General features: G+C 39.6%; 1 pseudogene; it reads right to left on the reverse strand.

The window, feature by feature from the left end:
• Positions 1-8,604: 8,604 nt before the first annotated feature.
• Positions 8,605-9,541, reverse strand: LOC134295619 (translationally-controlled tumor protein homolog; annotated as a pseudogene).
• Positions 9,542-15,726: the final 6,185 nt, after the last annotated feature.

A 15,726-nucleotide genomic window follows, 5' to 3' on the forward strand; every position in this document is an offset into this window, starting at 1 on the left:
ATCACAGCCCTGTTTCACCATTGCCTCACCACTAGCTACTTTCAGTGGGACACTGGATTCTATGAACAGAAGGATGGAGTGGCCATGGGGAGCCCTCTCAGCCCAGTAGTAGCAAATTTCTATATGGAATACTTTGAAAAACAGGCCCTAGAAACAGCACCAAAAAAGCCAACTGTTTGGTTCAGATACGTAGATGACACCTTCACAATTTGGAGCCATGGAGAGGAAGAACTCAGCAAGTTCCTGGACCATCTTAACAGCATCCACCCAAACATCCAATTCACCATGGAAAAAGAAAAGGAAGGAAAACTGCCATTTCTAGATGTTCTGGTCATCCGCAAACCCAATCAACAATTGGGCCACACAGTTTACAGAAAACCTACACATACAGATAGATACCTTCATAAAAACTCCAACCATCACCCAAGTCAAAAAAGGAGCACAATCAAAGCCCTGACAGACCGTGCACAAAGAATCTGCGAACCTCACCTCCTCCAAGGTGAACTCAACCACCTAAACTGGGCTCTACAGGCCAATGGATACTCCACCACAGACATCAGAAGAGCTGCAAGGCCAAGAACAAGCCATGAGAGTCAAGACAAAGATCCACCCAGAGGAAAGGTGTTCTTACCATACATCAAGGGAACTACTGACCGCATAGGGAAGCTGATGAAGAAGCACAACCTACAAACTATCTACAGACCCACGAAGAAAATCCAACAAATGCTACGGTCAGCGAAGGACAAGAGGGATCCTCTCTCTTCTGCAGGAGTCTACCGGATACCATGCAGCTGTGGACAAGTCTACATAGGGACCACCAAACACAGCGCCCAAACAAGAGTCAAAGAACATGAAAGGCACTGCAGACTAATTCAACCAGAGAAATCAGCCATAGCAGAGCATTTGATGAACCAGCCTGGACACAGAATACTATTTGAGAACACAAAAATGCTGGACCATTCTAACAACTATCATGTCAGACTACACAGAGAAGCCATTGAAATCCACAAGCATGTGGACAACTTCAACAGAAAGGAAGAAACCATGAAAATGAACAAAATCTGGCTACCAGTATTACAAAACTCCAAAATCAAAACAGTAGATGGGAACCAACACAATGAGGACTTGACTGAACAAAGGATGCCCCCAGGCAAGGGACAAAACATTTCCAGTGCCAATTAGGGTGATTAACTGAAACATTAATGCTGGCTCCCAGTGACAAAGAACTCTTGCCACACCTTGGACTCTACACAGATATATATTCTTTCCTTTCCTGACTTAGTTTATCCATACCTCACAACCTCTGAGGATGCCTGCCATAGATGTGGGCGAAACGTCAGGAGAGAATGCTTCTGGAACATGGCCACACAGCCCGAAAGACATACAACAACCATAAGATCCATTTATTTTTTGAACATAAGGAAAATACTCAGTGTGGCAATTCTTAACCATTGGTCTCAATGGTATATTTATAAAGGTTTTCTGTCATTCATTCAGTTGCCTTTCAAGTGAATGGCAAACAGCTTGTCTAGGTTGGTTTTTTAAATCACATACCTTACTAATTGATCAGACTAATTACCAACAGATGGAATTCCAGATCATGCAGGCATTTGGGATAAACTTTATCAATTGTGTTTTAAGAAGAGGCAGTGCAGCTCTTTCATTATTCAGTATATTCCAATGATCTAAGAAATGTCATAGAAATATTGTCCTGCTTTCTCTTTTACTTGGTTCCCATTGAAGTAGAAAAGCTTTTCAATGCAGCACTTAACTATGCATTATAGAATTAGCCTAAATATAAGAGGAGTAGGAGTAGACTCACAACTCATTACATTTATCTTTTTTAAGGATGTGGTAAGTTGGGGGATGTTATCATGTAATAGGCTATAACTTGTGGCCGAGTATGATTTTTCCCTGAGTGTCTTGGGGATGGGCTTATAATTGTCTGTGGAGACCTAACCCAGATCTGCATGATCTTTTGCAGTGAGGGCATACTTTTCTAGATGGAAGGAGGTCCGGACAAGGGTTTGCGTGATGTGCCTTCCTCTTTCCATGTGTCTCCCTTTTGCCCTCTATTCATGCCAGATGGCGTGGTGGACTAAGTGACTTGAAGGTTGGGTTGCTGACCTGAAAGCTGCCAGGTTCGCATCCCACCTGGGGAGAGTGCGGTTGAGCTCCCTCTATCAGCTCCAGCTCCATGCGGGGACATGAGAGAAGCCTCCCACAAGGATGGTAAAAACATCAAAAACATCCGGGCGTCCCCTGGGCAACGTGCTTGCAGACGGCCAATTCTCTCACTCCAGAAGCGACTCAAGTTGCTCCTGACACGAAAAAAAATGCCTTCTCAAAAAGCATAGCAATGTTGGTAACAGCTGATTTCAAGTTAGAATGCTTGATGGCTAGGAATTCCCAGTTCTCAATGTTTATTCCACATTTTTAAGGTTAGTTTTAAGTCCATCGTTAAATCTCTTTTGCTGTCCTCTAACATTCTGCTTTCCTTTCTTGAGCAGAGAGTAAAGTAACTGCTTTGGGAGATGGTGATTGAGCATTTGGACAACGTGGCCAGCCCAGCAAAGTTAATGTCAAAGAATCATGGTTTCAGTGCTGGTAGTCTTTGCTTCTTTCAGAATGCTTATGTTTGTCTGCCTGTCTTCTCAAGAGATTTGCAGGATTTTTCAAAGGCAACACTGATGGAATCATTCCAGAAGCTGAGAGTGCCATTTGGAGATGGTCCATGTTTTGCAGGCCTATAATATAGTTGGAAGGACAATAGCTTTATAAACATTATCATCACCATTTTCAAAAGGGAGAAAGAATAAACTGTGGAAACTCTCAAGGTATCTCCCCTTTAACCTCCACTGGAAAAATCCCCACAAGAATCTTCGCAAACCACCTTCTACCTCCCTGAATCCCAGAATGGCTTCTGCCACTCTTGAGGAACAGTGGACATGATCTTCATTGCGTAACAGCTGCAAGAAAAATGCAGGGAATAAAATCAACCTCTGTACATTGACTTTGCAAAGATCTTCAACACAGTGAATCGTAATGCTCTCTGAACCATCCTCCTGAAAATCGGATGCCTTGATAAATTTGTGAACATCCTGTGGCTCCTCCATGATGACATGATGACAACAGTCTTAGGTGGCAATGGCTCCCAAAGTGATGCATGTGGTGTCAAACAGAGATGCGTTATTACTCCAACCTTATTTCTATCTTCAAAACTATGATTCTAGGCCTTGATGGGAAACTTCCCACTGATGTGGAAATCATATACTGTATCTAGATGGCAAACTTGTTAATCTCCGCAGGTTGAAGCCAAAAAGTAAGGTCACAACAACTTCTGTTATAGAACTCCAATACACTGATGATAATGTTGTCTGTGCTCATTCAGAGGAAGACCTACAACCACTTTAAAAATCTTTGCAGAAGCATATTAAAAGCTTGGTCTCTCAATGAACATTGATAAAACCCAAGTGTGCTACCAGCAGGCACCAACCAATCGCTCTGCAATGCCACAAATAAAGCTTAATAGTGTAATGCTAGAAAATGTTGACCACTTCTGCTACCTAAGCAGCCACCTCTCCATAAAAATCGATATCGATACAAAAATACACTACCATCTGAGCCCTGTCGGTAATGCTCACTCCAAGTAGTGAGGATGTACCGAATTTGGTTGCCAGAAGGCATGGCTGATGACACACAAGGTGCCCTCTCTTGGTAGAGATTGTTCCTGTCACAAAAGAGCCAGAAGATTTTGTCATGAATAGGTCAGATGTGCACATTAAGCATGACAATTGTGTTGATAGCACAACAGAAAAAATGGTATATACTTTCTCTATTTGTCTGTATAGGCTGTCAGTATAGTAAACATTCTTCTTGGGACTGATCCAATCGATAATTTAGTGCACTTTGCCAACAGCTGCACTATTAAATTGATAGCTATCAGAGGGAAATTTTGATGGCTAATAATGGAAAGGTCAGCAGTGAAACTATTTTTTCTAATAGGTAGTTCTTAGTTGTGGTGGATAAATAGGATATTATAGACATGTTTAATAGTTTCAGACTGGAAAGTGCTGATAGTTTGGGGGCATATGGTTGCCTTTTGGACCTTTCAATGACTTATTAACACACCATAACATTCCTCTTCCTTAGAAATCATTTTGTCAAACTATCACCTTCAAGAATGCCTCATGATTGGTCCTACAGTGTGCTTGGATAAACTTTTGGGGAAATGGTTGTGGGCAAACAGATTTGAAAAATCACTAGTGAATCTCCTCTTTTCCTGTTTTATGCAGTTTATCAATAAATCTTTGGTCTTGATTAAAGGCTGGGATGGCATATGATGGTGATAGTTCACATAGCTGAAGCTTTTACGTAGCATTATTATACATGCTGACATTTTAATTTTGATAAGTGGTTGATTTGCAGCCAATGAGAGACACTGAAGGGAAATTATTTTCAAAATGTCCTTTCTGCAAGTGATAAGGGACTCCACTTGTTAAGATTAGTCTTTCCTCCAGATCCTTGTAGAAGGGGAGGAAGCTCTAAAGCATTTACGAATTGAAACAGAAGCCTCTTAAACTTTCAGAGAGATTCGTAAAGATTTGCTGTTTTGGAGATAGGCCAGCACTGCTGGCAATATCTCCCACTTCCTGTGGTGAGTGTGTAAGATCTTGCCGGCACCTTCTCCTTTGTCAGTGGTTTCTCCTGAAACCAAAGCCAAGGCTCCCCTCTGAGGCAAATATGGATGCAACCAAAGCAACAAGCACAAATGGATGGGGCTGTGAGCAGAAACAATGATTGGTGGGAGGTGGGAGATGAGAGGTGAGAGGTGGAAGGTGAGAAGTAAGGAGGCCTATTAGCCCCTTTCTCCTCACTATCAGCTCCCCCTCAGCATCTGTGTGTCTTACCCCAATTTATATTTTCAAAATTCCTACTCCGTACTCAAACTTCACAGCCCTTCCCTTCCATTCTCTTAAAACTGCAGCCCTGTTCTCCTGGCTCAAGCAGAATTCTGGGAAATGTAGTTTGGGGAGGCAAGGACCTCTGTAGCAGAGTATTCAAGAGGCCCCACCCTAAACTACATTTCCCAGAATTCTTTTCACGCCAGGAGAATGGGGCTTCCCACATTAAAGCTCAGTGTAGGTTAATCACATTTCTAAAACTTTGCAGGCTTGATGGCCTGATTATATTGTTGTCGCACCTCAGACTAGTTCACCTTGCTATAGACACCAGGCAGCACACAGTAGATAGTCTTTTGTAATTTTATTGAGCAAAAGCAGAATATATATAGTATCAAAGTAGGCAGAAATATAGTTCCAAAAGTAGTTGCAAAATAGAGTCAGTAAATCCAATAATCCATAAAGAAACAATCCCAAAGATAGTCCATTCCCAAAGATACACAAATCCAAAGGTTACAAGGATTCATGAACAAGAATATATCCAAAGCAGAAGTAGCATGAAGACATAGACCATCCACCCTGATGAAGCAAGAATTTGCTTTGACAAAGATTTGCCCTTCAACACAGTTTTAAAAGCAACCCAAAAATGCATTCTTTTTCCCTTCACTGGCCTCCCTTTTCCCAGCTAATCTAAGACTTCGCCGTGGCATTCCTTTCCATTGTAAATGATCAGCCCGAGAGAGCAACGGGCCTTCAGACTCGCCCTGACCATCAAGGCCAAACTCCTCATTACCATTATCTTGCACCTGAACCTGAGCCTGAGACAGATGAAGCTCATTATTTCCCATGGGAATGTTTCCTTGTGGTTCTCATCCGTGACAGGCTGCATCTGGAACGCATCAACAGGCTGCACTTCTGAACCAGCCTGTGTCTGAATCCCAGAATTCCCCATAGCATCATCCTGAAACTCATCATGAAACCCATCATCTGACATCTGCATCTGTAATCCAAAATCCCCTTCCTCATCTTCACTCTGGAACTGCTGCTGAGTCACAACAATTGTCTCATAGTGCAGAAATTCAAGGGGATATATTTGTAGTTATTATTTTTAAAAATCTACTTGTAAAACCTTTAAAATTTTCCTAAAATTCAGTGGATGAACGAAATGTTCTGAAACTTGGCAGGCTTAAAGTTGTAAATGTTGCCTACAAGCGTTCCAAGTTTCATCCTGATAGCCATAAAATTATAGACAAATGAGCCTCACAATTTCCCCATTGCCGCTAATAGAATAAATATTAATGAACCAATTACAAAGCTTCAGAGATTTGGATTACGAATGGAATTCCTCCGAATCTTTACTAATTGAAGTGGGGCCCTTCCAAATCTCTGAAACAAATTACTAATCAAATTTTAGCCATTTTACATATCTCTATTAATTAGCTCCAAAGTTCGAGAGCCACCAATAAAAAGGTTCTTCCATGTATTGTCATCAATCTAATATACATTAGGAATGTGTCTATAATACTGGGTATATTGATGCCTCAAATATTAGAAGGGTTTCTGGGTATATTTGACCTGCTGATTCCAAAAAAGCTCTAGTTTTTCAGATAGAGAACATATGCCATATACCAGTCGCCATCTGCTCGCCCGTGGAAAATCATGATAACCATATTTAAGAAATGAGAGCTGATGTGGTCTATACAATGCCATTTTTTGACTCCAAATAACCCCAGGATCTGGTCTAAAAACCAACACCAAAGGTTTTTTTTTTTGTTGGTCTATGTAATCCAAGCTTTCATTATACAGGCAGTCCCTGAGTTACAAACATCCAATTTACAAATGACCCATAGTTAAGAATAGAGGTGAGACAATAGGATGTGAGAGAAATCTACCCCTAGGAAGGGAAATTCACTGTTGAAAGAGTTTGTTGTTTTTTTTAAAAAAAAAGCAAGTGTGGGTCACACAGAGTATGAAGATACATTTGTGATTGCTTAAGACTTATAATTTAGAATAATAAGCAAGTGTGATTTCCTGTTTATCTGTGTATGTTGTTTATTTCTAGAACAAGTTGTTTTTTCTATCATTGAACTGAATGGAAAAGTACAAATGCAATTTAATATAACATCCTGATTTGTAAATGAGCAGATATCATATCTCAAAGAAATTTCTTTAAAGTTATGTTTGCACCATATTTTTTCTGAAAGGAGAAATAATAGTTGCAATATGTCAGGCCTACTGTTCAGACTGGAATAAATTTGATTCAGCAATGCTAAATAATTAAAAGATACTTCACATTGGCTTTATTTTTTTAAACATATTTCATGGCTTTTTGGAGGTGTTAAAACTATTTCTAGTATTTGAGTTGTTTTGATGTGTTGCAGCTTGGCTCTACTTATAGCAAGAAAATTGTTTTTTAACATTTGAATTGTTTTGAAGTGTTGCAGCATTTAAATAACTTTTAAAAATATCACTGCAGTCTTTTCAGGCTCAGCACAAACTACTTCTGTCTTTTGAAGTGAGGGAGTGTTTAATAATGCTTTACAAAGTTTTAAAATGATGATGTAGCTTGGGGACAACCCACATATTTTGCTTCCTGGTGAAGAATATCAAATAACAAGCTCCCTCCTATTCACTCAAATCAACAGACATAGAATTTTATCACACAAACCCTCTATTTCATTGCAGTGGATCCATACTGTGTTGAGCACCTTTGGTATTACACCTCTCCTCAATTTCACAGTTGTACCCATTTGAAAAGCAAAAAGGCAAATTCAACATGTAAAATAAACAGAAAATGGAGTGCTCTGGAATAGCGGAGGAGGAAAATTCCATTCCCTAGTCACTTTACACTGTAAAAGTTTACAGCCACTATGCCGAAACAGAAGCAAAATGGATCTCTCTCACCAAAGCAGGAAATGGGAGACATTGTGTAATTGGGAGCTATGTATTTACCCATCAATAGTGAATAGTGGGATAGTCACAGGGAGAAGGCAGGCAGCAATGTACATTGCCAGTTTGGTTGCTCCATGCAATAAAATCCAAAATATCTATCCAAGTTATTTTAGTTCATGAAAAGACCGATCCCACTAATTCCCCTTCATACATGTATGTCTGATAGATGTGTGTGAAATGCCAAAACTCTGTTTCATTTTGAATCAAAAATTTCAAAACTTCATTATTAATTCCTATTAATTAATTCCGCCCATTGGCGCCAATGGAGAAATTTCTGGGGCCCATTTCTCTATCATTTTTAGGGCTATTGGGATTAAACTTGCTACAATCCTAGCACACTTTACCACTATAAGTCCTCCAAGTTTCAGAACGTTTCGCTCATCCACTGATTTTTGGGAAAATTTTGAAATTTTTACAAATAACATTTTAAAAACCTACAAGAGCTATCCCCTTGAATTACTCTACAATGACACCACATAACCAGTGCATCATTTCCCCAAATTTCAGAAAGATTTACACATCTACTGATTTTTAGAGAATTGTTAAACTTTCACCACATTTTTTTAAATAACCCCTATAAGACCTATCCCCTTGGATTTCTGTACAATGGCACAACATAACCAGGGCATCATTCCTGAATGATAGGGGCCAGGTTAATGCACTCAGACACAGATTATTTGCTGTGACCGACTGGTAGAGGCCCGAGTTAACTCACTCAGACAACAGGGGATTTTTTGCCTACATGATGAGATTTCAAAAACCAATGCCTCCACTCCAAATATTTTAGGGTCAAAATAAATCAAATTAAGCTCAAGATGGCATCAGTCCAGTTTTCAGACATTGCTGAGTCATAATATTTTGTTGATGAATATAAAGCAGCAACCAAATATAATGATGATTGGTGATCCAGAAGAGATGATTTCTTGTTAAAAATTTTGCATCTCTAATTCGTCCTTAAAGAAAATCAAATGTGGAGGAATGCCATTCTTGTGGAAATCTCGTGGATGCATGCTATTACCTATGAAAAATAGGTAATTTTTGAAGTTTGCAAGAATATGTTTGATTTGTTCGGTTGCCCCTGTCATGAATGGCTTTACTCTTTCTTGTTTTGTTTATTTGAGTTTGGTTTTGATTGTTTTGATGTATTCTTTGAGGTACATATTGTAAGACTCTTTAGTGAAAGTGTCTCCTGAAGGTGATGGTTTATTACAATGTCAATGCCAGTGTCAACTGTTGCTTCTGCTCCTTCACTTTCTAGACCTTCAACAGACGCATTTCCAACTATTAAAGCATCATCTATTTCACCTTCTTTTCTTTTCACCATCTTTCCCTCCACTTTCAGCCAGATTCCTTTGGCCACTTCTTTAATCTTTAAACCATGGTGATGCAGGTATGGTAGATAATCATGACTGAGGTGTTGGGTGAAGGTGGGCTGAGGCAGTGAGCATTCTGTGGCAGAGCAGCGGCTCAACAGTGGCCCCTAGTGTGAATAGGGGGGGGGCAAGCCCCAAGTGGCTCTCGCTTCTGGCTCCACTCTGGGGACAGCATCAGGTGGGGAGTTTGATTGGGGTGGTACAGCTGTCAAACCATAATGCAGGTGTGATAAGGTGAGCTCAGAAACCTTCCATGGAGCAGAAGGGCAAAAGTTCGCTTAATCTTGATTTTCAGTATAAATACAGACCATGAAAGCAGGGCCTCACAATCCTTCTGACTTTTTGGGTTTTAAGCAGGAGGTGTCGGAAAAGTTTCCACGGGGATAACTGGCTTGTGGCGGCCAAGCGTTCATAGTGATATCATTTTTTGATTCTTTGATGTTGGCTCTTCCTATCATTGTGAAGCAGAACTCACCAAGTGTTGGATTGTTCACCCACTAATAGGGAACGTGAGATAGGTTTAGACCGTGGTGAGGCAGGTTAGTTTTACCCTACTGATGACACATCGTTACACTAGTAATCCTGCTCGGTACAAAAGGAACAGCAGATTCAGACATCTGGGGAATGTACTTGGCTGAGGAGCCAATGGGGGAAGCTACCATCTGTGGGATTATGGCTGAATGCCTCTAAATCAGAATCCCCCCCTAAAGGAAATGATACTGCAGTGCCGAGGAGCCCCGTTGGGCCCTGGTGTGGAGAGCTAAATCATTCGTAGATTACCTGATTCTGGGTCTGGTTTTCATATGTAGGAGAGCAGCTCCCTAGCTGTGAGCTATTGAAATTCAGCCCTCGACACAAACTTTTGTGATTTTTTGTTGTGACTGATTGATAGGGGCCTGAGTTGATGCACTCAGACACTGAGTAGATTCTTTGCCGTTACTGACTGGTAGGGGCCCAAGTTAATGCATTCGGACACCAGAATATATTTTGTTCTTACTGACTGAAGATACCATGCTTGTGTGTAAGAATTAAATTACACCAAAATATTATTAATAATATGCCACTATGCTTTATTCCTGGCAAGGCTGTGTCATGGCAGGAAAAGTAAAGTAAGAAAAAACTGTACTTTCTAGACATATTACACCAAAAATATTATTAATGTGCTCAGGGTTTGAGGTTTTACACAACAAAATATTATTTTTATGCAGCATGCGATGATAAGCCAAAAATTTCTAGAGGTTTTAAGTAAAAAACTTTAAACAAGCACACAAGAAAATATGCAATTCCCAGAAAAAGCCCCCACCCAAAGTAATGGAGCCAAAATGGAGCCAAATAAGATCCAAAAAGGAGCCAGCTGAGGTTGGCTGCTTTCTGTGACTGGCTGGCTGACCTGCTATAGCATTTAAAAGGCTAGTAGGCTCAAGGTAGCAAGGCTATTGCTACTGCTGCTGCTAAAGCAAAAAGCAATGTGCTTTCTCTGTCTCTCTGTCGCTCTCTCTCTCTCTCTCTCTCTCTCTCTCTCTCTCTATATATATATATATATATATATATATATATATATATATATAGAGAGAGAGAGAGAGAGAGAGAGAGAGAGAGATGCTAAGATGGGTCAATGGAGCTCCATCTCACTTGCTCAGCTTTCCCCCTCCGAATGGTGACAACTATGCCACAAGCTTTCCTTTAAAGGTAACCATCGGGGCTCTGCCTCCTCTCCTTCTTCTTCTCTCTCAGACCTGATAGGCTGAGGAGAGCATGTGGTGAGGCAATGTTTGGCTGTGCCTCCAAAGAGGGTTTGCCTGAGTTAGCCAAAGAAGCTGACTCATGGCAACATACGAAATAGAATCGAACATTCCAAAAATTTCAGAGTGCCACCATTTTTTTGTCTGGGTTTGGAGGAGGGCGATCCACATTTGTATGTACGAAACTCCACCAAAATACTTACGAACACAGCAGAATTTTCAAACAGCTCTAATGTTGGACAATAAAATCATGAGTTCAGTAATTGTCAAATCACTGCTGTTCCATGGCACTCCGTGGCACTGGTCCTGATATCCTATAGAGTTTGCATTTTAAAATAAGATTATGATTTACTTGAAACACACACTCCAACATTTCACAGATGAAAACCAGGAGAGATGTGGGCAAACAACATTGCAGTCTAGTCAAGTTATTTATGAGGAAGAACATACAATGAGAAGTTTTATCTGTTTATTTTTGCCTGAGGCTACTGAGAAGAGAAACGACCCAGCCCCTGAGATAATTAACTGTAAACTATTACCTATTTGAACTCATTTTGCAACTACGTAAGTAGTCTGAAGATAAAGAGAGAAAATGGAATGAAGAAATGGAAGCTAGGCCATTGTAAAAGCAACTGAAAGCATGGGATAAAAGATTAATTGGGAGTGTTTCTGACAAATTGGGACATCTGGAAGGTATGATTTCAGCTCGGCCCCCTCAACAGTCTAAGGACCATGAATTGGTTCTCAGCTTTAAAAGTTTGAAGTCCCTTGTATTGCCAGCTATTTTTTTATATTGGTAACTGTAAAGATGTGGGGTAGAGGAGGAATCTTTTATTCACTTTAGATGGTAGCGTAACTTAAGTTAGAATATATGTGACAGAGGCTTAGATGTTAAAGAAAATTAATAAGTTTATTTCAGGTACAGAGCTTAGTGGTTACAATTTGTTTCACGGAGTTTAACTTTCTTAATCTGTTGCAAATATAACTTATGATGAATATTCTCTCAAATACTTCCTCCTTTCCTTTCAAACCAAAGCTATTAACTGATCACTTTGGATCTAACTGGGATTATTTCCCTTTCTCTTCAGACTCTACATATAAACTCAAACAAGTCTCCTAACTTGCTTAATTCAACATCACTAGAGATCTGAGTTTTTCTGGTTTCCCTAACTTGGAACCAGTGTCTTCCCTGTGACTAAAAATCACAGACTAAACTGTTTTTTTAAACATTCCCTCCAAATGGCGGTTGGCTCCGCCCTCGTTGCTATGGCAACCTGCCTCAGAATGCTGAGCTGGTTACCATCCCCCACGAAATAGCAACTAATACTTACCCTTATAAACATAGTTAAACCTGACTTTTAAAACACAATTAAACATGACATCTATAAACTAAAACATCACACTTCTTTACAGTAACCTATCTGTGAACCATAATAGTTAAAACTGATGTCGTTCTTTAGCTTTGAGTAATTGGGAATACTCATAAAATCACTAAATCAGGTTGAATAACTGGGCTGCATCTGGTGCAAAGTGAAGTTAAGGGTTGCATAGGTTCATGTATATGCATGAATACTCCATCTGTAAAAAGTTTCTTTTCTTTTTCTGGACCATAATTTCTAAAATCATCCCATTGTCTATGTCCAAAAATGTACCTTTTCTGAGTACAGAAACTTACCTACATATGCTCCCCCAATGTACTCACATCTGAGTATGTTAAAATAGGGAGGTTAAAATCTCTCCCCCATGCCTGCTAAAATCTTGGGATCAATTATGGAAAATTGCCCCTATCTTCAGCTACTGGAAGCAAGACAACAATGATCCAGCTATCCAAGCCCATACTATTCAAAATAGTGGCTGAAATTATAGCACTTGCTGAACTGCTATAAAATGACAATGCTGTGATCTTTGAAAAGAATATAAATGCAAGAAATAAATGTTCAAAATTGTACAGCAAATCTATACTTTTATTTCTTGGAGGAAAATGACCAGAAGGAACATGAATGAATATCTAGAGCAGGGGTCCCCAAACTAAGGCCCGGGGGCCGGATGCGGCCCATCGAAGCCATTTATCCGGCCCCCACGGCACAAGGGCAGAATGGGGTTGGGCTAAATGACCCAAGAGGTCCCTTCTTCTCTTACAACCCTTATTATTATTATTATTATTATTATTATTATTATTATTATTATTATTATTATTATTATTATTATTAACATTGATTCTGGGTGGTCATCTGTCAGGGGTGCTTTGCTTGTGCTTTTGGTGCACAAAGGCAAAGGGGGATTGGACTCAATGGCCCAAAGGGTCTCTTCCAACCCTCTTATTTATTATTATTGTTATTATTATGATTATTATTGCTCGGTAGCCAACTATAGTCCGGCCCTCCAATGGTCCGAAGGATCGTGAACTGGCCCCCTGTTTAAAAAGTTTGGGGACCCCTGATCTAGAGCATAGTTCTTTTGAAAGCATTATTTTGCAGCCTTGAAATTGACTGAAGGAGAGGAATTTTCTACGTATCAGAAATGACTTACTTTAAGGGTTGCCTGGGGACCCTAAACAGGCAAATGATTTTTGGAAAAAAATAATGGGAAAATATTTATGTTTTCCTTCCCTGGCCTTATCATTTTGAGCTTTCCGGAATTGTTTGTGCTTATTACTTCAGTAAATAGCCAAGCACGTCAAAATTTGCACAGTACCATCTTGAGGGATTTTTTTTGTTTCTATTTCATGCATCATTTAAGCTCTGAAGATAGGCACATACTTAACACAAGGTTAAGAAGTTCCCCCAGTGTTGTGTCTCCTTGAAGGTTTTCCCTATGAAAAAAGGAAACAGATCTCTGTTTTCATTCACTGTTTAAGTTTGTCATTTTTTCTACTCTGTATAAACATAAGATAAAATAAAACTACAAAACAAGTACAACTTTTAACATCCTGGATCACAACTTCCCTCTTCGTGTTACACATCTTAGGGAGTCTCGCCTGTCAGTGTGCTTCAATGCTCTGTTTCAGAAATGTCTGACATTCTAAGAAAGAAAACACCAGGATCTAGAATAATCAGAAATTCATGACAATCTCTCTCTTGTAAACCTACACTTCTCTCTCTGGCTGATTTATTAATTCTGATGGTATGACCCCAACACTGCTATGCTATAGATTCACATACAGTAGAGTCTCACATATCCAACATAAACGGGCTGGCAGAATGTTGGATAAGCGAATATGTTGGATAATAAGGAGAGATTAAGAAAAAGCCTATTAAACATCAAAATAGGTTATGATTTTACAAATTAAGCACCAAAACATCATGTTATGCAACAAACTTGACAGAAAAAGTTGTTGATTACGCATTAATGCTATGTTGTAATTACTGTATTTACGAATTTAGCACCAAAATATCATGATAAATTGAAAACATTGACTACAAAAATGCGTTGGATAATCCAGAACGTTGGATAAGTGAGTGTTGGATAAGTGAGACTCTACTGTACACACAAAAATGGTTCTGAAAAATTCAACGCAGCTCAGTACAACCACTGAATATGATAAAAATGGTGTTAAAAACACAGGCTCCATCTACACTGCCAAATAATGCAATTTGAAACTGCATTATAGGGTCAGCAGCTCAATGCAGTTAAACAGTATGATATTAATATACAGTGATCCTATAATGCAGTTTCAGACTATATTATAGGGGTCACAGAGACAAGAGTGTGGACATTCAGAGTCAAATCTGGCCCTTTGAGCGATCCCAGTATGCTCTCTGACCTTCTCCGGATGCCCCATGTCATCATTAGTTGTTTATTTCCAAGCTTTTGTGTAAGATTTCTTTCTAAAATCCTACCTGTTCTATACTGGCTTTAAAAAAATTGAATCAAAACAAATATTTTAGGGGTATTTTCATCTTGCACAATGATAACACTGTGATTCCATTTTAACTTCCCTGGCTGCATCCTGTGCAACCCCTGTATTTGTAGAAGAACTCTCTACTGAGAACTGTAAATGCCCGTTGCTAACCTGCTAACCATAGGATGCAATTGTGGCAATTAAAATGGAATCGCAGCACTATAGTTCTGTATTGAGGAAAAGGCCATTCATATTTGATGCCTCTCATGAAAATCTAGAATGCCCCCATCCCCATATGTTGTCAAAAACGGAACCTCAAAATAATGAACACCTCAAACCTTAGTGGATGGCTACACCTTAGTTAATATAATCCATTCACAATACCCCAGTAAGACACACAAAACATATAGTGGGTTTATGAAAGAGCCGATGGGTCTTTTCCTGTTTTTCCTGATATGATCTGATTTTATTCCTGGGAACATTTCCTCTCCTACGTTGCCAGATCAGACCCCTACCTGGGGTCTCCATTGAAATTGTCAACACCCTGAGCACCCTTCTTGTTTACCTGACTGGCATCCATTGTATTAACTAGAACTGAGATATCAAAACCCATTTTAGCCTGTTATCTCTTGTCCCACTGCATTCCTTTCCAGTCTCACTCTTCTTTTGGGTGAATCAATAAATGGACACAAACCTTCAAAATAACCCAATGACAGTTGGGACCGCAACTGGGACCAATCAGCAATGACATCAGAAAGAACCTTGGACCTGTCAGGAAGTGGATCGTAGCCTGCACTATTTTAGACCAGTCTTGAATAGCTGTTAAAGTGCTATAAATAAACCTGTATGTTCGCAATTGTGATATGTTAGTATTTGGAGCACAGACCTCTTTGACACCTTTTTGGCCAAGAAGAAAA

The sequence above is a fragment of the Anolis carolinensis genome, chromosome 1 (genome assembly GCF_035594765.1).
Source record: "Anolis carolinensis isolate JA03-04 chromosome 1, rAnoCar3.1.pri, whole genome shotgun sequence".
NCBI classification, from domain to species: domain Eukaryota; kingdom Metazoa; phylum Chordata; class Lepidosauria; order Squamata; family Dactyloidae; genus Anolis; species Anolis carolinensis.